This window comes from Protopterus annectens, chromosome 14.part0 (assembly GCF_019279795.1).
Source record: "Protopterus annectens isolate FY-2018-M chromosome 14.part0, PAN1.0, whole genome shotgun sequence".
Lineage (NCBI taxonomy): Eukaryota > Metazoa > Chordata > Ceratodontiformes > Protopteridae > Protopterus > Protopterus annectens.
Window position 1 is genome coordinate 425,739,009 of NC_056748.1, and position 24,835 is coordinate 425,763,843.

General features: G+C 42.3%; 1 protein-coding gene across 8 annotated transcripts in view; it reads left to right on the forward strand.

The window, feature by feature from the left end:
• CTBP2 (C-terminal binding protein 2) overlaps positions 1-24,835 on the forward strand; it is a 2,784,951-nt gene that overhangs the window by 2,515,617 nt on the left and 244,499 nt on the right. The gene's annotated exons all lie outside the window — the stretch shown is intronic.

Below are 24,835 nucleotides of genomic sequence, written 5' to 3' on the forward strand. Positions count from 1 at the left end.
ATATCAGTTACAGGTTCTCAGTTGTCTCTATCCACATTGATGAAGACACCACAGTCTGCACAGAACAATTAGAAATAGGGCTGTGCAACAGATTACTTTCACCTTATTGCTTCCTTTCCCTTCCATTGTCCTCTTGCCTCTGCATAAGGAGGTGTCTCAGGTCATGACCTGAAATGTTGGTTGCTACAAGATCTTCTTGTAAGCATTTTAATATTGTTGTATGAATAATGAACTTTACAGCAGAGAAGAAGAAAGGTTCTCGCATTAGATTAAATTTTTCATAATTCCTCCAGTTGTAGGTTTGCATCTGCTTGTTGTCTTTAGAGAGGAGAAAGCTGGTGAACATATTTAGAAAATCTCCTCTGTGCCTCTTTAGTGGAAAATACTGAAAAAGGTATTAAAGGATCACTTCACAAATAACAAGGCTATCAAGCTACTTCTAAGGTAGGTGCTCCCATAACTGTGTTTTTTAAAGTCTTTGCAATACAATGATCTAGGGACTTCTGTGCAGCTAACAGCAAAGTTAGGGATAGCGAGATTTGGGCTGAGGTGGTGGTCTGGTTGTGGGCAATATAAAAACACTTCTGTGTCATCAGTTTGCATGTTTTTTTGGCAGTTAATCTGCCTATGTACAAAAGAGCAGAAGTGTATGAAGGAGTAATAGAGGTTTTCAGTCCTCAGGCGAATACTAGTATACTGATGGAAATGCAGAGTCACACAGACTGATCGCACATGGCATTTATTCATGCTACATTTTATTTGCACTGGAAGATTACTTCAGTACCATCCCATTGTTTAAAATTGTACTTAATTTCACAGCTATTTGTTTGGTGTGGCACTGTAAATCGCTGGGTAACCATTATTCAGGAAAAGATGGGAAGCTTAAGCCAATGCTTTCTTTCATGGTACCAAACACAGACTGTTCAAATAATGCATAATGGACAAATAAGGAAGACAGACTTTATTAGCAAACAGGTTTATAGCTAATAAAGTAGGGCAGCAATCATTTTACATCCACTTTTAGATGTAGACATTTTGTTTGACACTTGAGCTGAGTTGTGTGATCAGTTAGAATTACAGGGATGCTTTTAAATAAATTGTTTTGCTGTTAAAATCTGTGGTGGACAGTGATCAGTAAAGTGACTGTAGGAAAGCAAAAAAGTGAGAGAACAGGAGTGATAACTGAGATGCATCAGCACCTGTAAAAAAGAGGAAAATGTCAATTTTAAAGCTACACTGAAACTATTTCTGAATTATTTGTAGCATGTTGTAAGCTGTTCTAGGATAGCAATCTACTGAAATGGCAAACAACTAAAGCAGCTGCTAGCATGCAAGCATGTAATGCTGGATTCCAGAGAGTACATGTGCAAATTAAATTATCTTTGTGTACACTGTCCTTTTCTGAGGCTGGTATTTTTTGTTTTTGCCTGTATTGTTTTTAGCTACATAACAATGAAATTTACACAACAAGGGCTTTCACTTAAAGCTCATCCTTGATGGTGTTCTTGCTTTCAGTACTATTTGTACTTTACTGCAGGAGCATGAAGTGATAAGAATTGCTATATATGGCATAATATTCCTGTTATAAAATCCTTGCTAGAATTATTGCTCTGACAACTATGGCTGAATCAGGAAAAGCCTCAAAGCTGCATTTTATTTCATGCCTTAGCCAGACTGAGACGTTCTGGATACACCATCAAAGAACAGATGTAAAATGGTCCTGGCAGGTTCGTACAGTGTAAATAGGCCCACAGGAAAGACAGTTCTGCAGGGGTCAAACTATTTACTGCATTCTGATGTTAGAATTGAAAGCTGCAGCTGTTAACATCTCATTGCCAACTCCTATTTTCACATGATGGTGATCAATATAAATTGTTAAACAGAGAGGCTACAGCAGCAGAACTAAAATGCACTACCTAGAAGTGGCTGGAAAACAGTAAAAATAAGGGTATTTGATATACTGTGGAGAAAGGAAGTAAACAGTTGCTGCTTCGATCTGCAAATGTTGACATAAAACAGGCACTAGAACATCAAAGATTCATTTTACAGAATATTTATTTTACTGCTGGAGGCTTAAATAACATAACTTATCAGCAGCATTATTATTGTTGGCTGTGTGCAGACAGGATATTACATGGGCAGCCATGCACAAAAATGGTTGCATCTCTCAAGGGATACTAATGATATTATTAGGATTTTGAAAGTGGTGATCAAGAGGCCCCTGGTATTGTCACCACCCTAAGACAGAAACATGACTGTATTATGCATGCACAGTCGACTGTGTAGTAATCTGATGGCACATGGTTTGAAGGCAAATTAATGATGCTGCTTGTGGTACAGCATAAAATATATAGTTATATGTATGTGTGTGTGTGTATATATATATATATATATATATATATATATATATATATATATATGTTATTGATCGATACATACATATGTAGATATGGCTAGATACTGACCCATACCCATCTTCTGATGACCTTCAAAATACAGAACAGAAGCTATTAACTTTAAATGTACTACGTAATAAATGTCATTCATATATGTTTAGGCCAGAGCAGTAACTGAATTTATTGTAATTTGGCAGCTTGCTGTACACTGACATTGTGTATTGGAGAAAATTATACTTTCTTCCACTGTGCAAATTTTTTTTTCATTCTGTTACATTTTCGGTGTTATCAGAGTGAAATTTTGGCATTCAACTTTGTGGCAAACCCTGGCGATTTCCAAGTTAAGTTTTTAACTGTAGAGTTAATCTACTTATTCTGGTCTATACATGTGAGACTGTTTTTAAAGAATACAATAGAAATGGTGGATTAAAACCACTAAAGATTGCTTTAAAACATGATTGCTAAATTAGTTAGCACATTGAGTTACACAATTTGAGCATATTATATATTCTTTATGTTGCCTCACTGCCACAGTGTTGTATTGTTTCACCATCCTTTGACAGACAAGCTTTTGGTAAACTGCATGGTATGAACTAGTGACTAACTTAATTTGAGCAGTATCATATGGAATGTTTTCATTTTCTTACAGTTATAAGAGTTAGCTCTTTGTTTTATTTGGATGGAAGTATTACAACCAGTACAGCTTCTATAAGTGATATTAAAATATTACTATCATGTTCCATTTCCCAGCTTTCCAAGTTTTATAAATATGACTACCCTTCTAGTAGGAAAAATACAATTACAATATACACAACAATTGCTGTATAAAATATCAGACAGCTTTTAGACTTGCAGCACAGTATTACAACACTGCAGATTAAACAATCATGAACTGTACCCCAGACCAGAGCAAAACAAAAAATATGATTGTGCCAGTGGAAATGAACATCATTCTAATAAATAAACACCTCCATTTTCAAACTGGGAAGTATGATGGCTCAGTGGTTAAGGCCTTTGCCTCATACCTTCATGGTGTAGGGTTCATTACTTGTCTCCAGTTACTGTCTGCATGGACTTTGCATGCTCTTCCGTAAGTCATCCTAGGATTTTTTGCGGACACTCCAGAGACCATCACTCCTCCTCCAAAAAGCATTCTGCTTCATTGGCTTCTGTATAGCATTATTTTTACACACACATGTATATATACACATGCACATATATATTATATATATATATATATATATATATATATATATATATATATATATATATATATATATATATGGATCTACCTGACTAGATCGAAACTTCATAACACCGACAAGCACTTCACCGACACCACATAATCGACAGTTCACAAACACGACACCACATACACTCAACACATCATAACAACAAACAAAACAAATCCCCTATCCAAAACCCACACACACAACACAAGCACACCAAAATCCTTACAAACCAACACTAACCCTTACATACACAACTATCTACAACCCTAACCGAACCCTAACCCTAAGGTCCGTCACTATCGCACACTCACCTAACCCACGCCCTAACCCTAACTCACTTAACCCACCCCTAACCCAAAAAATATCACTACTGCACCCTTACCTAACCTGCACCCTAACCCTAACTCACTTATCCCACCCCTATCCCTACAGACCGCCAACATTGCACACTTACCTTACTCGCACCTTTACCTAACCCGCGCCCTAACCCTAAGTCACTTATCCCACCCCTACCCCTACAGACCGTCAACATCGCACACTTAACTTACTCGCACCCTAACGGCCGTCACTACCACATACTTACACATCCTTTCCCCATCTCAGTGTTCTCAGCGTCAGTGTCTTCCTCCGTCGGTCTTCTGCCTTGTCGATCTTCTGGTGCTTTGTCGGTGTTATGACGTTTCGATCTACTCAGGTAGATCCATATATATATATATATATATATATATATATATATATATAAGCCATTTATAATCTCGAAATACTGAAATGTCGAATTTCAGTATCTCGAGACTGTAAACCCGAATGTTTAAAATAGCGAAAGTTCATAATCACGAATTCAAATATCTCGAATTTGCGGTTATGACCTTACGCTACATGATGTCCGGGATTGTGTGCTTATGGTGTGTGGTGCCACGTGTGGATCTAGGTGTTTTGTCAGGTAAGTGAGTGTTTTGTAAGGGATTTGAGTGGGGATTAGAGTGTGAGTGTGCTGATATGTTTGATGTGTGTGTGAGGGACTGGAGAATGTACGTGTGTGAGTTTGTTTTTGTTTCCTGTTTGTGCGATCTTGGAGTTAGTATATATAAGTAGGGGGTGGGGGGGTGCATGAGTTGTGTATGTGTGTAGTTTTTGTTTGTTTATGTTGTGATATGGGTGTTGTGGTGTATGTATGGTGTAGTGTATGCGGTTTGTTCAGTGTTTTGAATTTTGCAGTTATGGGCTCGGGGTTTTGTATTTTCGGTGTTTTGTGGATTCGATTTCATATTTTCGAGATGCTGAAGTTTGATGTTTCAGTATTTCGAGATTATGAAGTGAATCCATACATATATATACATATATATATATATATATATATATATATATATATATATATATATATATATATATGTGTATATATATTGCACTAGCCCTGCCTGGTTATGGCTTAAAGAGATCCACGATGACCAGTTTACTTACCTAATTAACAAATGAAGAAAATATAAAACATGTTTAAATGAATAAACTCTGAAATAAATAATTTTTATGAAAATATACCCAGAGCTATTAACTCATTACAGCGGGATAACTCCTCCCGGTGTTTCTACAGTTACATTCTACTGATGCCTCTAGGCATCAAATATTGCTTCATCATATTTGCATTAATAATTAAAAAAGCATGCTACATACTAAGTATTAAAATATTTCATCTTAAAGCTTACACATTGGCAAACACAACTGCATTGATATTTGAACTCTGTCTCTTGCAGGTAAAAGAGATTTTAAATGTTGTTTGTGTAATATTTATTTATATTGTCATAAGTTTCATGTTTTTCCAAAATAGCTAAACAACCAAGTAGCACAGACAGAACTTCTTAAATTCATATGAAAGCTCTCTGCTGGGTGAACAAACTGCTGCTCTCACAGTATGTGTGTAACTTGAGTGGTTGTTGAGATATTGTAAGTTGTTTACAAAATATTACAAACTTAATAGTTACTCCCCAGGATTCACTAACCTTCCATGTAAGACTAAGTTAGTCTTACATGGAAACTGCAGCCTAAGAATAAGACGTCAGCAAGCCATGCATATTCATGAGGGCGCGCTGACAAACTCTAAGGCTAACACGGAGCGTGCACGAGTGCAGGGGGCGTGTTGGACTGCCGAGCAGTCCAAAAATCCACGCCCCTGCAAGTCTCTCAATTGGGAAATGTCAACTGACATGAGCGAGTTCGCCCAAATGTGTACATACCCAACACTACACTCCCCCACATTCTAAACCTCTGTACAATTATAAAATGTAAAACTTTTATTTTTTTTTTTTTAGTATTCCAGATATAGCTGCCCGTATTTGCACGGCTTTGCCCATTGCTTAGCTACAGTTAGCAGTTTAAACATCGACGAGGATAATAAGAAACTTATATGCAAATTAAGCCAAATAGCAATAGTGTAGTGGTAGAGCTTTCGCACAAAAAGGAGGCATTCCCGGTTCGAGTCCCACCATTCCCCTTTCTATTTTCTGTTGGAAACCTGTATATAAAAATAATTCCTGACATTTATCGTTTAAATTTTAGTAAAAAGCATTGAAATGGCCTATGTAGTAGTGAACGATATTTTATATATATGTATAAGAAGGTGAAATGGTTATGCATACTGATGAATGCGTAAGTAACGTATCTTAAGCAATGTGAAGCACTGCTAAGTAAAGTTTGCCAGTATTAAACACATTTAAGTATAATTTCTCATAGCTTAGCACAGCTTTAACTAGTGCAATGGCTTTGCGCGTAGCTGTGCATCGCGCCAACTAGCACAAACAAAACATGTTTGCACATAGATGCGCACCGCGCTAACTAGCGCAACGTCAGGCAACATCGAGCAATGTAGAGCACTGTAGAGCAACGTAGAGCAACGTTGGGCAAAGTTGAGCAAAGTCAGCTCCTCGCCGGTCTGGCCAGTAGTAAAATATAAAGCAATGACAGGCCTCGAATCCGGGACACTGTGCACCATAATCACAGTATTAAACCACTAAGCCATGACAGCTTTTCATATGCATGCACTTTCAACACACACATACATATCAATGGAAGTTTACCCATTGCTAAGCAGGTGTGCTTTCAGCTGAGATTTTTCAAAACTGGCCAATCACAAATAAGTGTGGGAAATGAGGCATATTTAAGCTCCATAGGTGGGAATACTTGCCATAACTGGTTGTAGCTCCCATCTGCAGTCAGCATGGCCGGTGTTGGAGAGGGCTCTCGATTTCAAGCGCAACGGTGGGGCATTGAGGAGTCAAAAGTAATGGTTTGGCTCCTCGTCCATAATCATGATGAGAGACTCCTGCAGGGCCAGTTCTAGGGCACCAAATGCAAAGCAGAAGCCTTGAACCATCTAGCTCATGATCTCACCAGTGCCACAGGCATCGCTCGGACTGGTGAGCAGGTCAGACACCACTACTCAGACATGAAGAGACGCAAGGAGGACAGACTGAACCAGTGGATACAGGAGGCCCATGGGATGGAAAATGCCCCACTACTGAGTAGGTAGCCATGAAATGAAGTATGTAAGAATTGCTGTTGTAGTCTATATTATGGATAGGTATGTCTCCATATCACTTAATTTACTTCACAGCTGTAGGTGTCCGTGCTGCGAATCAGCAAGCCTATGCAGATAGGCTGCTAAGGCTGCGCCACCAGGCAGGTTAGTAATTATTCTGCATGTATTGTTATAAAAATAAGTGAGAGAGCCTGAAAAAAGTGTTGTAGCCCAGTAATAAAGGTATAATAAGTCTTGAATAACTTCTCTGCATGTACTGTCATATAAAATAAGTGAGAGAGCCTGGAAAAGAGTGTTGTAACCCATTAATAAAGGTATAATATGTCTTGAGTAAGTCTTCTGCATGCACTGATATATCAAATAAATGAGAGAGCCTCTAGAAAAGTGTGTAATGTAATTAATAAAGGTATGATTCCTGGAGTGTGTCCGTGTCCCTTTCTTCAATATGTTGTACTCTTGTATTATAGAAATAGTACTGTTGTATTAAGCGCTGTCAACCCACACTTGGGTAGGCCCATATAAAATGGATGAAGGGAGTGCCAGTAGCTGTTAAGCATATATAGTCCTCAACTGTTGGTTCATGGCCGGCATGTACAGGTTAATCTGGCACATGAGTAGCTTGTTATTGTGTTCCCCAGAAATGTCAGTGTGCTGCTAGAAATGTAGGGGGCTGTTAAAATATAACTGATAATGTCACCTGAACACATCCAGATATGTAGATATGTAGATATATAAATATAAATAAAATATATAAATACATAGCAGTAACATCTGCATCATGGACAGTTTGTATGTCAGATACAGGTCAGGTATATAAAGAACTAGCAAAACCCATTTCACAATTTAACGGACATCGCCTAGTGCAATAATACATGTAGGGGATATATACCTGCAGTCAATAGGAATGTAGTGTAAACTATAAGTATATATAAGTTGTTAATGGAGGTATCTTTTTACACCCTACTGTATGTGCATAAACAATGCAATTCCACACCTCAATGGGTATGTCAAATCTCAAAACATTTGTTGGGACATATGTCCTATTGGTTTATAAATATCTGCATTTACTTTGATGCATGTTCCCTGTTCAAATACCACAATCTTGGTGGCCTGTTGCCACCAATCAATCCTGCATGCTGTTGGAATGTCCACTGTTGTTCTATATATGCATGTGTTATGCTTGCTGTTCAACTGTTGGAACTCTGGTGTGTTGGGTTAATGGGAATACTACTGCATGCTGTTACAACTAATTTGGAATGCTGTTGGATGTTACCCATATTGTCATTAAATCCTCCTAAAGAAAGAACGTATGAGAAGGCCGGTCCCAGCGGACCCACCTGTCCCACCTCAGCTGGCGATGGCACCTGGCACCAGCAGGTCCGGTGCCCAGCCCGGGACCGCCTCCTCCATTGGCCCTGTGCTACCTTCAGGTGGAGCTGCTGCAGGGGATGGAGATCATCCACCCCATGCAAGCGTGGCCGGAGGAGGGCCACCTATCACCCTCCAAACAGTCCGGGCTGTGGTGCGTAGGGAGATCGAGCATTCATTCGCTGATCCTCTGTGCCAGCTTGAGGCACGAGTGGCATGACTCATGGGTGAGCCTGCCCCTCCTATGCAGCCCCCAGCACAGCCACCCTCTGGGCTGTGAAGGTGCAGTGGTGACTGCCCATGGGTGGGGATCTCAGTTCCATTGTTGCCATCTGTGGGCTCATGGGCTTGCGATTTCCAAACATACTTCCCCATCAATGGTGTTCACCCACTACATGTGTCATATTCCGCCCCTGTATGCATCTTGTTTATCTTGTCTGTTTACCTCCCCAATGTACCTCCCCAAATATACCTACTTCCCCTACCCCACATTCCACTCTCACCTGAAAAAAAAAAGGGCAATCTGCTCCCAAAAAAAAATTACGCCCCATACATAGCTGCCCATTTTGTACACATGTCTGCTGGACACATAAACTGATATTTAATTGGCAGTACAACATACTTAGTTGTCCTCATCCCTCTCTCAGGGGTGGAAGGTTTCATATTTCCCTCCAAATTTATTGCATATGCACAGCTGTTGCTGTTAAAGAAGTGGGCAGCTATGGACCTTCCCTACACCCGTCCTGCACATCCTGAGCTGTTTTCCCTACTGTCTTTCCCTCTTTGTGCCCCTTTTTCATCACTTTCCTATCTCCCCATTTTCTTTTCTTTCAAAGAAATGTGCGCGGGGGTTAGTGGGAGTAAGCACTTTTAAGCAGTAGTTAGCGGATTTGCGCAAGTGTGCGCTTAGCTAAGTATTGCTAAACTTCACGCAAACCCGCTTACAATTGCTTAAAAGTGCCTTAGTCACCCTGCATGTGAGGGCCCTTGTTCTGCTCGGCAGCAAAATAAAACACCTCTGTCAGTCTCGAGCCCCGTACCTTGGACACACTAGACTGCATGAAGTACCACTAAGCCACAGTAGATATATAGCAGGTTGTTGCTGAAATAGATATATCATGCATCAGAATGAGTGAATGTAAAGGAAAGATAGGAATGCCATAACACAAAACCTGTTCTGTGGAACTTTACCAGCAGTTGTTGTGGAATTGCATTACATGGCTGTGATAAGAGAACCAGCCATTCTAGCAGTAAATAATGTTACAGCAGCACTTTACAACCCCCACACAGTATCATAACAGGACAATCCCCACCCAAATGTACAATATACCTGTGTGTCCAGGGTCCACCAAGGATGTAGGTAGGCATACTCAGTACTGGAATTGTCCAGTTTTCTTGAGCATCCTGTGCTAATGTCAACAATAAAAAAGCACAAACTGTGCAGAAGTGAGTACATTAATATTCACAGTATAGCAGTTCACAAACAGTTCATGTGCCAAATGAATACATCTCAATAACTACTTATGTATGGCAGTTAATTGTATAAGTAGAAAAGAAACTACATACTCCCATGTATCTTGTGTTAGCATTTGTAGGGGTGAGTACAATTCTATACTGACAACTGTGTGCTGGAAGTGGCAACATTCAGGTTTGAGTACAACATTTAAATCACTGGCTACACCCCTAGCTTCAGATATAAGAAGTATACCAACCTTCTGACTTAAACAACAGTGTCCACAGCAAACCAGCATGGGCCCCACTTTGGAAAGCTGAAAGGGCTATGCCTACCTGACTTAGCAATTTATAGCATTGGATTGCTATGACAGTGAGTACTGCAATTACCACACAGCAGGCTGCATGCAATTACCAAATGGTGGCCACCAATTGGTGCAGAGGCCATCACATGCACATGTGCAGATACCTATAAAAGCAGGCTGTACTTGCTGTCCACACATGCAGTCATTCCATTGCAGCTATTGAGAGAGAGAGAGTGAGAGAGAGAGAGACAGAAAGACACAGACCCACATCAACATCAACATCAACAGAAAAAAAAAAAGACACACGAAACTGAAAACTACAAACACATACAAAGGAAAGGTATGTAACAGATATGTATTTATTGGCATGTAGTAGATTTTTTGAAGAGTACTCTACATACTTTGAAACATCCATATGTGGCAGTAGTACGTATCTATGCACAGATGCCCTGCATAACTACTGCCATGGACAAATCAGTGTGTAGCTGTGTGCAGTGGGACATAACTGTGACATATGTAGCTCAGCATTAAATGTCAAACATCTGATCCATGTTATCTGTGTTCTTTATAGTAGTGTGTACAATGGCTGTTTGGAGGAGTAGCGCATACAGCTATATAAACATGGATGTGACAGAGTAAAACATGCATGATAGTCATATTAACGTGTAGCTTAGCATTGACAACTGCTGTACCAGGCTAGTATGCTAATCTAGCATTTGAAGCTACATATACACCCTCTAATATTACTATGTGTTCACATGTGACACCTGTTCATGTTGCAGCATGGCCCAACAGGTCAGCCGTGAGGTCCAGGGACTTACAACAGTGTGGACCTTGGGTGTGTATGGCACACACATATGGAGAGACATTTCTGTGTCAGATATATTAGCATCTGTACATGTGCATAGAGCAAGGGACATACTGCAGCGGTTTGTGAAGGGTGGACATATATATGTTGGTGAAGGTTGTTATGTGCATATTTCTATGTAGGTTGTAGTGTGTGGCAAACAAGGCAGCATACAGTGCTGGTATATGACATGTGGTGGTTAAACGCTGTGGGTATGAATTGTTAGGTTTGCAGTGTTGCAGCCAGTGAGGCCTGCTAAAGCTACATGGGCTGAGAACACCTTAATTGCATTCCGCACAAGACTGTGCAATATTATTACATAACTGTATACCTCACAACCTTCACATAATTGATATTCCCACCATGAAAGGTGGGCTGTATATGTGCCTATATGTATATCTATATGTACACCAATGGATGTTTATATGTATATGTGTGTATATATATATATATATATATATATATATATAGATATAGAGAGAGAGAGAGAGTCATATTTACTGCGACAGATGCCTGGTGACAAAGCCATGGCCTCAAGCTCAGTGTCAAAAATGCATTGGCATCCCTTTTGGTAAAAACTCTGTACCCATGAAATACCACATAGGTGGTAGTCTACTTAACACCGAAAGTGTGATAAGAGACCATGGGACACAGGTGGACAGTAGTCTCCCCTTTGATAATCACAGTGCCACACTAGTCATGTAATCTGTCTATGTGGCATACCTCATCACAAAAGGTGTGTCATCCAGAGAAAAAGAGGTCAGTGTTCCCCTCTACTCATCACTCATAAAACCCATTATAGAGTACAATGCACCTTTTGGTATGTACCTCACAAGACATCTACAGCAACTGGAAAGGCCACAGACATACCTCACAAAGAGTATTACCAGCCTCAAACAAATGCCCTATGCAGACTGTCTCACAAAACCACAGCTAGACTGTGTCATATACCACCTACCCAGAGGTGACCTCTGCCTAACATGCAAAGCTATGTCAAACCCAGAGCTGTTGGACATGCTCCACGTAAACAGATCACAATCCCTACGAGCTACACGCTCTAGGGACCTCAACCTTGTCATCTCAATAAACAGAACATGCTGGAGGGATAGATTCCTATCTCAGAGACATCCCATACTTTGGAACAAACTACCTATCAATAACAAACAAAGCTCCTCATTAGTAGTCGTCATGAATAATCCTGATGATTGGATAGGAGATAGGAAATACACCCTGGGAATCACCTCTGTGGCTCTGCTTGACAGGGGCACATGAAATTAAATTACATGGGTGTCAAAGGCCAGGGTACCGTATGGGTAGGCTTCTATAGGCCCTAGGGCCAATAGCCTATTACCTACCTATGAACCGATACACACCAACATGTACTTGTTGCAATAATTCATATGTGAGGTTGACTGAGTGTGATGGTGAATGTGTTAGTGAATGTGTCAAAGTTGTGTATATGTGTGATAGCTTAGTGGGAAACTGTTTCTGTCGTAATATTTTGTGTCCTAGCTCTGATCCCAGCAAAAGATGTGTATGCTATTGCTAGGCAGAAAAAGCAGTATGGCATACGGTCTGACATAGTCCCTTGGTGTTGACTGGGGTGTGCCATTGTAGGCTAAAGCAGTACATGTATGCTTATTGATTGGTACTGCTGGTGAATCCAAATCCCGTATGAACTGTAGTACTACCTGAAGCTGTAGGCCTAAACAGCACAGTATGGTGTATGTCCACATTGCTTGGAACCACTGTTTTGTGTGTTCCCTGTAGTCCTCGCAGATTACATACCTCAGGCATAAGGTTTTGTAAGTACTGACACACAGTACTGTATAGTACACAGGTAAAGCTCATCTGGGTTGCCATACCTTTGTGTCTTGTATGTATGTCTGATGTCTGAGTGGGTATGCCTGTAACATGCCCTCAGTCATATGTGTGTTACAGGATATAAGTACGTATCTAGCAAAATGTATAGTCTAGTACAGCAGTATGCCACCTATATTCACGAATGTGCACATATGTTAGGCAGGGATTTGCCATCAACAACTAGTGTGGTATACTGTAATACTGTAACTGGACTTTACAATCATTACAATGGACGACATATTTCTTTATCCATTAGCTTGATGTATACCTCCTGTGGCTAGGAGGTGCATTGTGTCGCATACAGTGTGCCATGTACTGTTGTATAGTCTTACATACTGGTTTCTCTTTGTTGCTGTGCAGAACGTGGTTTAATATATAGAGCATGCCAGGCACTGTCAGGCAGTTGTGAGCTGAGCACTGATATGTGGTATTGAAAGTGTGTATCCTCTGACAGCCAATAGGTTGCTATATATGGCAGTTCAGTGATATTTGTACTTTAGAATGTTAAGTGTGCCACATGACTTGCTCACACATATTGTTTCATTGTCTTCCAGGGTCATGGCCCACCATCTCAACCCTACCTATAGTCCAGCTGAGGATGAAGTAATAACAACCAGTCTGGTTCAGCACTACACCCTGCTTTTCTCAAGAAACAGCCAGGACCAGAATGAGCGGACTGCACTGTGGCAAGATGTTGTCCGTAGGGTAAATGACATAGGCATGCATAACCGGACATATTAGCAGGTACGCCATCACTGCAGTGATTTACTTAGACATGTCCATCAGCATGAATCTGATGTCCGTAGACAACAGCTTGCCACAGGTGGTGGGGTAACCATCCATCCCCCCCTCACCAGAGTGGAGGAGCTGCTCCTGAGCCTGGTGGCTCCTGGACAACAACAACAGTACACATGTATCATCATGGAGGCCAGAGCCACCCAGCAAGTTCACATGGAGCATGCAGGTAACATGGCATATCTGTAGACTACTGTTACCTCGATTGGTAGATCATGCATATGTGAGATGTGTACTGTGTAGTTAAAAGATGTAGAGCCTGGTGTTGTGCATTACTGATAATTTGGAACATAATCTGTAGGCCTGTGACTGTCAACCATAGTACTACTGTAAGATTGCAAACCCACAGTAGCAATGCCACAGTTGTTGCCACTGACAAACTGTCTCATATCCTTGTAGGTCCCTCTGGTGTGACAGCAAGGCAGCAGACCCATGCTGGTGAGTGTGTTCTACATTTAATATTGCAAATAAAATGTGCATGTCATAGGTGAGGTGTAGGCCATGTACTCATGTAACACACCTACGCATAATGCATGCTGTGCATGTTTGCTGTGAGACTATACACATCTCAGTAACGTGAGTAGCTGCCTCAAACACATGCAATACACAGAACATCCCAAACAATTGTGGCTACACTGTAGTGGACATTGGATAGGCAGAGTTGATACACATGCACACAACATACACAATTTTGTCATACGCAGTACACGTTAATATGCTACACATGGCGTATTCAGACACCCGCTGTAAGGTCACACTCCAGTATCCCAAATGTCATCCACACAGCACACATAATATACCTGAGGGGTAGAGGCCTATCATGGGGTGGTGCGACACTCTTCAACACACAACACATTCAAGTTAGGAAATGCTCCCTATTGGTCACCTTACAAACCCATGTAACAACTGGCTGTGAAATGGTGAATGTAGCCACAGTACTGCAGTTCAGGTACAGCATGATAGTTGCCAGTCTGGCACACATTAGTAGCCTTGAGTGACCACATGATGCTGCATGATGATGGCTCATGGTACTACACCCTATCCAGTTACAGTAACCACAGTACTACACATAGCATTCATTGCTATACACCTCAGTGTTGTGTGTGTGCAAACATATGCACCTATACACAATATGCATAGCAATCACCATTTGCACAAAGTGACACATATATGTCTTGTAATGCTATTGAGTGTATAGTTCACATGACACACATTAGATATGTGTGATGTTTAATGTTGCAGTTGTGTTGTAGCATTCCATGTCATGGCTGGCACTGGCATGTCCACAGTATGTTCTACACTCACCATAACCACTGTACAATGGCTATGTTGAGCAATGGTATTCCATCAGGTATACATGCACCACTCATCCTGTGTGTATACATAGCATGCATGAGCTAAACCTGTGTCCACAATTATCTGCTAAAGACACAGATGCTCTAATCAGAAATGGATATCTATGTGACACACAGATACACATCTAGCCATGGTATGTATACCTGTGAGTGATGGTGCACAGGACATTGAAGAGCTTTTAATGCTTGCACAACAATGTTGTGTCCATGTACACATTTCGTTCCAGGGTGAGGCCAATCACTGAACAACAACACACATGCATCAAAGCCATGTATACTGTTATTAGCAAGGACTGTCAACACTGGGACTGCATGCTGTTGAGCAACACACGTCCTGCATGCTGACACGTGTGATATGACTGTTTGGCTTGTGATACTGTACCCCACCATCAACCGCTATTGAGTATGTTCTGGATTGCTGGTGGTGTGTGTGTGTGTGTGTGTGTGTGTGTGTGTGTGTGTGTGTGTGTGTGTGTGTGTGTGTGTGTGTGTGTGTGTCTGCTTTAGTGAGGAGTGTATTTGTGTGCATGTGTTCATGTGTGCATGTGCTCATGTGTGCATGTGTGCATGTGTTCCGACATCATGTACAGGTCATAAAGTGTGTTTCCTGTCTTCCTCCCACAGGTGCTGAGGTTGGGCTGGTTCACTGCAGCAGGGAAACTGATGTCACTGACACAAATAGTGATAATGAGAATAGGTGTGTTGAGGCACAGGCATGTTTGCCAGGGTCTGTTGTTGGGCCACCAATCGACAGTACACAAGTGTCCACCCCATCCATGCACACAGTCATACTGCCAATACATCCATCACCAATGCCCTTAGCTGAGGGACAGTGTACAGTCGGCATTGGCCAGGACAGTGTGGTATCTATGGCACATGCATCCCAACACAGCAGCCATACCCAGATGTCTGGAATAGTACCACATAGGCAGATGTCCAGGGGTTCTCGTTGTAGCACTGTTGGTCATCATGCCCCTGGTCTTACAACGTCACGCATGTTCCAGGCTGTCATGGAGGCACTGGCATGTATGGAACGGAACACCAGACAGGGACTAATGGCACAGAGGGCACATAACACTGCTTTAAATGACAGTATCCATGACCTAGCAGGTGCCATCCATAATTACACTGAGGTCACTGATAGACGTTGGGGTGAGACATTAGATGTCCTCCGCAATGTCATGTACATGTGTCAGGACAGTGTGGGACAGTTGAGACGTTGACGTGGATGTATGCCAGCAACATCAGCAGCTAGCAGTCACCACGGACGTCCTTCAAGTCACAGCCACTCCCGTAGTACCAGTACCAGCCCCAGCAATGTTGGGGGTGGGCTGTCCATAGACCATTCTAAAAGACCACGTGCACGTGGCTCTGGCCAGTCCCAGCAGGGACCTGGGTCCAGTGTACATCTGTCTACCTCTGAGGATAGCTGGCTGGCTTAGTACCTGATACTGTCAGTAGCACCCCTGCCAGGCACATGTACCGTATCCGTGGCCAGAGACGGTGATCTGTAAAGCCTGGCAGGTACAGTCTGTGGCTGTCCCACAAATCCCTGTATATGGCAGCCACATGGTGGAACTGTGTGCATGCAGACACACACACACACACATAAACCAGACACCTAGGGCTAACACATACCTGCACACATTACATCAACATTGGCCCATAGCAGTACTCTTGGCCCTCACACACACACACACACACACACACACACACACACACACACACATACATGTCGATTGTATGGCTCAATGTAGGCCTCTGGCAAACCAACAACACACCCTGTGCATATGATGAAAACTGTGCCACCTCCTGTCATCTGTAACATTGATGCAGGAACAGGCTAACATGGTGCTGATGCACAGGGTGACTTTATAGCAGTATAGCAATGTTAGCATGTTGTCAGCAGTAAAGTGTAATGATATCCTTGAAGGTGTAGCTGAGCAGGCATGCTGCATTAAAGCTATGATTGTCAATGTAGTATTGTTTACACCAGTGTTAATTCCAATAGTGTATTGTCCGCCCATGTGCCACTTGGCTGATGTGTGTAGTATTGGCAGCATGTGTTAGAGAGTGGACAGTACGTGTGAGATGTGTGCAGCACAGATTTGCAGGTGTACATTTGTGACCATGGTGGAGGTGCACTGTCTGCATGTACGTGCATAGTGGACACATGGGCAGGGTGACATGCCCTGTATTACACAGTGTTAACACTCCATAGTTTCTATTGGTGGCCAGTATGCATTGTACTACACCCATTTTGGGACTTGGGTACATGTGTGTATGACATGGTTTGACACTGTGCTGTGGGTGATACTGTTACTATCTGTCATTGGATTGCATTCTGGTAGTATACATAACCTCAACAGCCTGACCATAAACAATCGTTGGATGATGTCTTGACAACTGACACACAGATGTAGGACACACAGTAACATTTGGATCCTTAAGGTACTATACTATGCCAGTAACCAGTGGTATTCACCTGCACCCATTCCTGGGACCACTCCTGTTTGGCATATAGCTCTCTTAGGTACAAGCAAACACAGTAGGGATATGTCCGTCCACTTCTGGAAATGAATACTGTGGCTTATAATGCATTCTCCAGATGACACACACATCCTCCACAAGGGTGTCATACAGACAGATACCTGTTGTCAAACCCATGCTGTAAAGCTATACGCCAACTAAAGCATAGTCATACACTTTTACAAAACATAGGTAGTAGCCCCCAACATGTTGAACAGGTACTGATGTGTACATACAGCCAAGTGTTACATCATCTCTCCTTTGGTAATCACATTTCCAAAGGTATTTTGAAATCCCTCAGTGGATCACATAAGCAATAAGGGGTCTGCATGCATATCCACAAAGGTTGTTGTACACCTATAATGAATAGCCATCATTGACAGACTTTGCTGCATTTGAACAGGTCTGAAATATACCTCAGGCATAAACCCTCACTCACACTATTCAATAGAAACCGTAATGAGTGTGTGTGACACGGATGACCTAGGCCAGGGATCACTGCAGTGGCTGGGCTTGTCACAAGCATACAGATGTGACCTAAGGTCTGGAAAGCAGCAGCACACTCTGGCAAAGATAACAGATGTGTTCATGGAGAAAGCAGGGTACCCACCTATGAAATAATTGAGGTCACATGTACGTATATGTATTTGCCACACAACTACCTGACATATGCAATGCACATACTGTTGTCATAGTGATATGTCATACAGTAGTAAAAGCAAAACCCACAACACATTGACCAACAGTGTCACACACATAGAGCACACACACACAAACTTACCAAGTGCAGGATTCAAACCCTTAACTACTTTATGATAATAGAGCAGTACACATTAACACAATGTGCTATACACATTACTGGAAGATTTCCTTTCCACAGGTATATTTGTAGGATGGTGACATCATCAGACTTGACAAAGATAAGTATACCACTTTTAAGGTGTTTTAGTAGTCAACAAAAAGGTTGCTCCTCTCCAAGGAGATCACACACAAACACACACACACTTGTCAAGTGCAGGATTCAAACCCCTACCTAACTACTTTATGATACTAGAGGAGTACGCATTAACACGACGTGCTATACACATTACTGGGAGTTCTCTTTTCCACAGGTATATTTGTAGGATGGTGACATCATCAGACTTGACAAAGATAAGTATACCACTTTTAAGGTGTTTTAGTAGTCTCCAAAAAGGTTGCTCCTCTCCAAGGAGATACACACAAGCACACACACACACACTTGTCAAGTGCAGGATTCAACCCCCTACCTAACTACTTTATGATACTAGAGGAGTACGCATTTACACGATGCACTATACACATTACTATGAGTTCTCCTTTCCACAGGTATATTTGTAGGATGGTGACATCGTCAGACTAGACAAAGTGGGTTACATTAGGTGACATTAGTTGGGCTACATAGAAGGAATTTCTAAACACTTTGGCCATGTGATCATCAAAGGAGAGTTTACTATCTACCTGGGTCCCCAGGGCCATAATTACTTTCTCCGTACATACTGGATTACCACCTATGTGGTAATTTGTGTGCACTTTGTTTTATCCAAAGGGAATGACTATGCATTCTTTGGCATTCTGCTTGAGGGCATTGTTTTGACACCAGGTATCTGTCTCTGTAAGACCCTTCTGGAGGATGTCTGTGTCAGCCGTAGAGACAGTTATGGACCACAGTTGGCAGTCATCTGCAAACTTGTTCAGCCATACTCCTCCCGTGCTTGCCTGTACCTCTGAGTAGTATCTACTGAACAGGTGGGGTCCCAGGACCAAGACCTGTAGGATGCCATTTGTGACTGGTTTAGAGTCGGACATGGCACCTGCAACTCTGAACATGTGTGTTTGATCTGTGAGCCAGTTGGCCACCCATCCTGTGACATAGCTGTTAAAGTTCAAGCTGGTAAGCTTGTCCATGATGACAGAGTGGGGAATGGTGTTGGAAGTCTTTAGTGAGGTCCAGGTGGGCTGTGTGGACTACTTTCACCTCCATCTATGTCCTTGGTAACTGTTTCAAATAAGTTAACTAGGTTTAGGATGCAGGATCTGCCTTTAACAAAGCCAAGTTGGGTAGAGTCCAGTGCCTGGTGGTCCCCAATGTCTCTGTTTATGGGTTCCATGATAATTTGCTCCATAGCTTTGCAGACCAGGCTGAGTAGACCTATAGGGCAATGGTTTCCAGGTTCTGTTGTGGCACCCCCTTTGTGGAGCTGGATGACTGTTGGTGTATGCCATTCTTTGGGTACATAGCCTGTGGTAAGGTTGAGTCTGGACAGTGAATGTAGGTGAGGGTGTAGTTCCTTTTGGTGCTGGTGTAAGACACAGCCTGGGACACCATCCAGTCCCATTGATGCTGTGTTCTTTGCTTTGGAGAGGGCTGTCTTTACCCTCATGTCCATGAAGTCTGGGGCTCTGCATTCTTCTGGATGGACACACGCCCTTTTGGGGGGTGATGGGAGAGAGTTTGCACTGAACTTGTCCCCCAGGATGGGGGCAATGTAAGTTGGTTCAGTGTATTTCTTGCCATTTTTCAGTAGCTGACAACATATTTGGAAGTTGCCACCTAAATGTTTGGTATAGCTAACGAAGGCTTTGTGGTTGTTATTCTTACATTCCTTGGCAATTTGTCTTTAGAAACTGGCCTTGGATTATTTTATGAGCGATCATTGTGTCTTCCTAATAATGATCAGTGATGCCTTTCCTTTTATGAAGTTTGCTCTATCGTGTGTTCATTTCCTCCTTCTGTTGTATAGCTTATTTATGGGCAACGACTACCAGATTGGTTTCTTATTTTTGGAGGAGTGCATCTTGGTTTTATTTGGGATGTCTCGATCCATGCATCCCTGTAGATGCTCATAGAATGCACTTGTAAATGATTCGGCAGATTGTATAGCATTATCCTATAGCAAGGGGGCTTTGGAACTTTCCACTTTGGTCTTGGGAAGTGTGCAGTTTGCTTTTGAAAATGTCTTCACAGTGGTTTCCTTGACTGAGGGGGGGATGTGGATGTTGTGGATGTCCAGTGTGATTACTTTATGATCTGATATTACCAGCAAGGGGTTTATCTCTGTTGTGGAACACTGGTACCTCATGTTGGTGATGATCTGGTCCAGTATGTTGTCACCTCTAGTGAGCATGGTGACCAGCTGTTCCAGGGCGTTTGAGTTTTTAAACTCTAGGAAACATTGGGCAAAGGACATTGTATGAGTAATTCTCACACTCAATGTTTGGGTAGTTGTAATCTCTTCATATAATGGTGTTTGATAGGACCTTTATATTTTCCACTGTTCTCAGGAATAATGAGTGAGGTTCCTAAGACAAGGTAGGTGATCTATACCAGGCTACAATCTGATAAGCAGCTTTGCCAAATGTTAGTTGCAGTTGCATGGTCTCCAAGGCCTCATGCTGTGCCACTAACCTGAAGGTGTGGGTATCCATAAGGTAAATGGATACACCCCTTCCTTTTGTATTTCTCTCGTGGTTTTGGGGCTGAAGATCAAAGGGACTGTGAGTGTTTTACGTGGAGCATGTCCAACAGCTCTGTGTTTGACATAGCTTTGTATGTTAGGCAGAGATCACCTCTGAGTAGGCGATATGCGAGAGAGTACAGCTGGAGCATTTTGAGATGGTCTGTGTACGGCATGTATTTCAGGCCGCTAATGCTCTTTGTGAGGTATTGCTGCAGGCTTTCCAGTTGTTGTAGATGTCTTGTGAGGTACATAGCAAAAGGGGCGTTGTACTCTATTATGGATCTAGTGAGTGATGAGTAGAGGGGAACAATGTCCGCTTCTATTCTGCATGAGACACCTTTTGTAATGAGGTGTGCCACATAGAAGGATTTCCTGACTACTGTGGGGATGTGATTATCACAGGTGTGTCCACTGTCGATCTGTGACCCAAGGTCTCTTATTACACTTTCAGTGTTAAGTATACTACCGCCTATGTTTTAGTTCATGTCTACAGAGTTTTTACCAAAGGGGATGACAATGCCCTTTTTGGCATTGAGCTTGAGGCCATGGCTTTGACACCAGCCATCTGTCTCAGTCAGGCCCTTTTGAAGGATGTCCACATCTTTAGTATTTACAATTATGGCTCCAAGTTTGCTGTCATCTGGAAACTTCATTAGCCACAGACCTTCCATGTTAAAGTTTACTTCAGGGAAGTAGATACAAAACAGAACAGGACCCAGGACTGTACCCTGTGGTACTGCACTCGTCACTGGTCCAAAGTCATACTTGGAGTCTGCTACTTTCACAGTGTGTGTTCTGTCAGTAAGCCAGTTGGCAGCCCATCTTGTGCATAGCAATTTATACCTAGTTTAGTGGGTTTATCTATAATTCCAGAGTGTGGGATGGTGTTGAAAGCAGTGGCAAGATCTACATAGGCTGTGCGAACCACCTTAACCTTGTCTACGGTTCTGGTGACTGCTTCAGTGTCATCTATCAAGTTTAGGAGACATGATCTGCATTTTACAAACCCAACATGGTTGTGGTCCAGAGTTTGGAGATTACCAATGTCTTTTTTTATAAGTTGTATGATGATACATTCCATGGCCTTGAAGAGCAGGCTCATCAGGCTAATGGGGCGCTAGTTCCTGGGGTCCCTGGTGTCTCCACCCTTGTGTAGTGGGATAACTGTCACTGTGCACCATTCAGCAGGCACAAAGCCTGCAGTGAGGCTGTGACTGAACATGGTACATCGGTGTGGTGCCTGTTTGTTCTGTAGTTTGTGTAGAACACAGCCTGGGAAGTTATCTGGTCCCATGGATGCTGTGATACTGGCTTTGGAGAGTGTTTTTTACCTGTGCAGCCATGATGACAGCAAATTTGCAGTCTTCCATTATAGAGATGTGCTCTTTCATGGGTGAGAGGGGGGTAAAGTTAACAGTGATCCTATCTGCCAGGATGTTGGCAATATCAGTTGGGTCTGTATATTTAGTGCCATTGAGCTGTAACTCAGAGCAGATCTGAGTGTTGCCATGACATGGACCTGTCTGTTGGGCAGAGATCTCCTGAGTAGACAGTATGCAACAGAGTACAGATTGAGTTAAATTCAGTCTTGTTGCATGGGGCAACTGTTTGAGGCCAGTAATCCTCTTGTTGAGGTACTTCAGTGCTCTTTCCAGCTGCTGAAGGTGCCTAGTCAGATTCATCACAAGTGTGTTGTGGTACTCTCTGACGGGTCTGATGAGTAGAGGGAACCTCCTTTGACCTACATGCAAAGACCTTGGCAGTTTGTGGGAACACATACCATGATTTTCTGACAACTTTGTGAATGTGTTTCTGGAAGTAGAGATGACTATCCACATTTGTCCATAGATCCCTTATTATCACCTCCATATTTAGGGTGTTGGCACCTATGTGGTATTTGTATGACTGTAGCTCGAGGCCATAATTTTGACACCAAATCTGTCTGACTGAGACCCTTTTTAATGATGTCTCTGTTGTCCTAAACATCGATTATGACAACTTTTTGACAGTCATCCACAAACTATGCTAAACATAGCCCTCTTGTGTTTGACTGTATTTCTGAAAAGTTTACACCAGACAGGAGGGGTCCCAGGACTGAGCCATGGGGGACAGCAGTTGTTACCAGCTTGTACAGGAGACCACAATTCTTACCTTGTGTGATCTATCTGTGCCCCAGTTGGCAGTCCATCAAATGACAGACATATTTATGCACAGGTTGTTGATTTTGTGGATACGACATGTGTCTGGGATGTTGGCAAAGGGCTTTTCAAGATCTATGTGGGACGTGTGTAGCTCATTTCATTGATGTATGTCCTGGGTGACTGCCTTGAAAACAGTCTAGCAGGTGTGGGAACCATGATCTGTCCATGACCAAACCGAAATTGGTAGGGTTGGGTGTTTGTAGGCTCCCAATAGCTCTGTTTATGAGTTCCATCATGATGGACACCATGGCCTTGCAGATCTGGCTTAACAGGCTTATAAGACAATAGTTCCCATGATCTGTTGTGCACCAACACTTGTGGAGTGTGCCAAACGTTGCTGTAACACATTCAACAGTTTCATATCCTGTACAGAGGGTGAGGCTCAACAGACTGTTCAGGTGCAGGGTCTGTTTGTTCTGGAGTTCACTTATGACACAGCTAGGGAAACAATGTAATCCCATAGATGCCGTGTTTTCAGGTTTGGAAGGAGCTGTTTCCCCATTCTATATGTGATATCTGTGCTTTCACAATCTCCAGTTATGATGATAGGGCCTTTTGTCAGTGAGAGGGGGGTATGTATGTATGAGCCTGTCTGACAGGTTGTTGGCAATGTCAGTCATTTACAGTTTGCACTGACTCAGGACATATATGAGTGTACATTGCTATTTATGACATAGCGGAAGGAAGCATCATGGTTCTCTATGGACTCCTTCACAGATTCTTTTGCCAGAACATGGATTGGATAATATTTGGAGTGCACATTGTTTATTGATGATACTGATTGCAGGTTTATTGATCTACTTTGCTTTTTCACTTTCTGTGAACAACTTAAGTACTTGTGGTACATAGTTTGATTATGACAGGGTTCCAATATATTATATGTGTCTGTTTTCATATAACTGTGTGCACAAGGCAGGATTGGTGAATAGTGACAGGTTCCTGGGGTAAAACATGCAACTGCCAGATATGTGTGGCCCACTGCTGTACTCAGATATGGCCTAAGTGTGTGAGCATGCCCAGTATGACGTTTCAGTGTGTTGCTGAATGAAATCCACTACATTTGTTGAAGTGTGTGAGCACACCCGATATAGACATTTATACTATATGTGTGTGGAAAATCAAGTTGTATTTTTACTGCAGGGCTCACCTTTGTGTCATAAATCAACAGGGATCATGCTGTGCCTGCAGGGCTTCCATGAGACACTTTGCATAGACATCAATATTTCTACATACAAGGGGGACAGCTATTCTTTGTACATTTCCACCCGGGGGCACACCTGATTGTTACTGTGGGTGTACATAGGATGAGGGGTTCACCTGACACGTATACACATTTGCTAGGCCTGCACTGTAAGGTACACCATTTCAGTCTGTACTGTTGCCTATCGTACTGGCTTGAGGCATACTACTGTACTACAGATCTTAGCGTCCAATGTCACGTATATTAGATTGCGACTTCATAGCCTACCCAACCCACATCACAC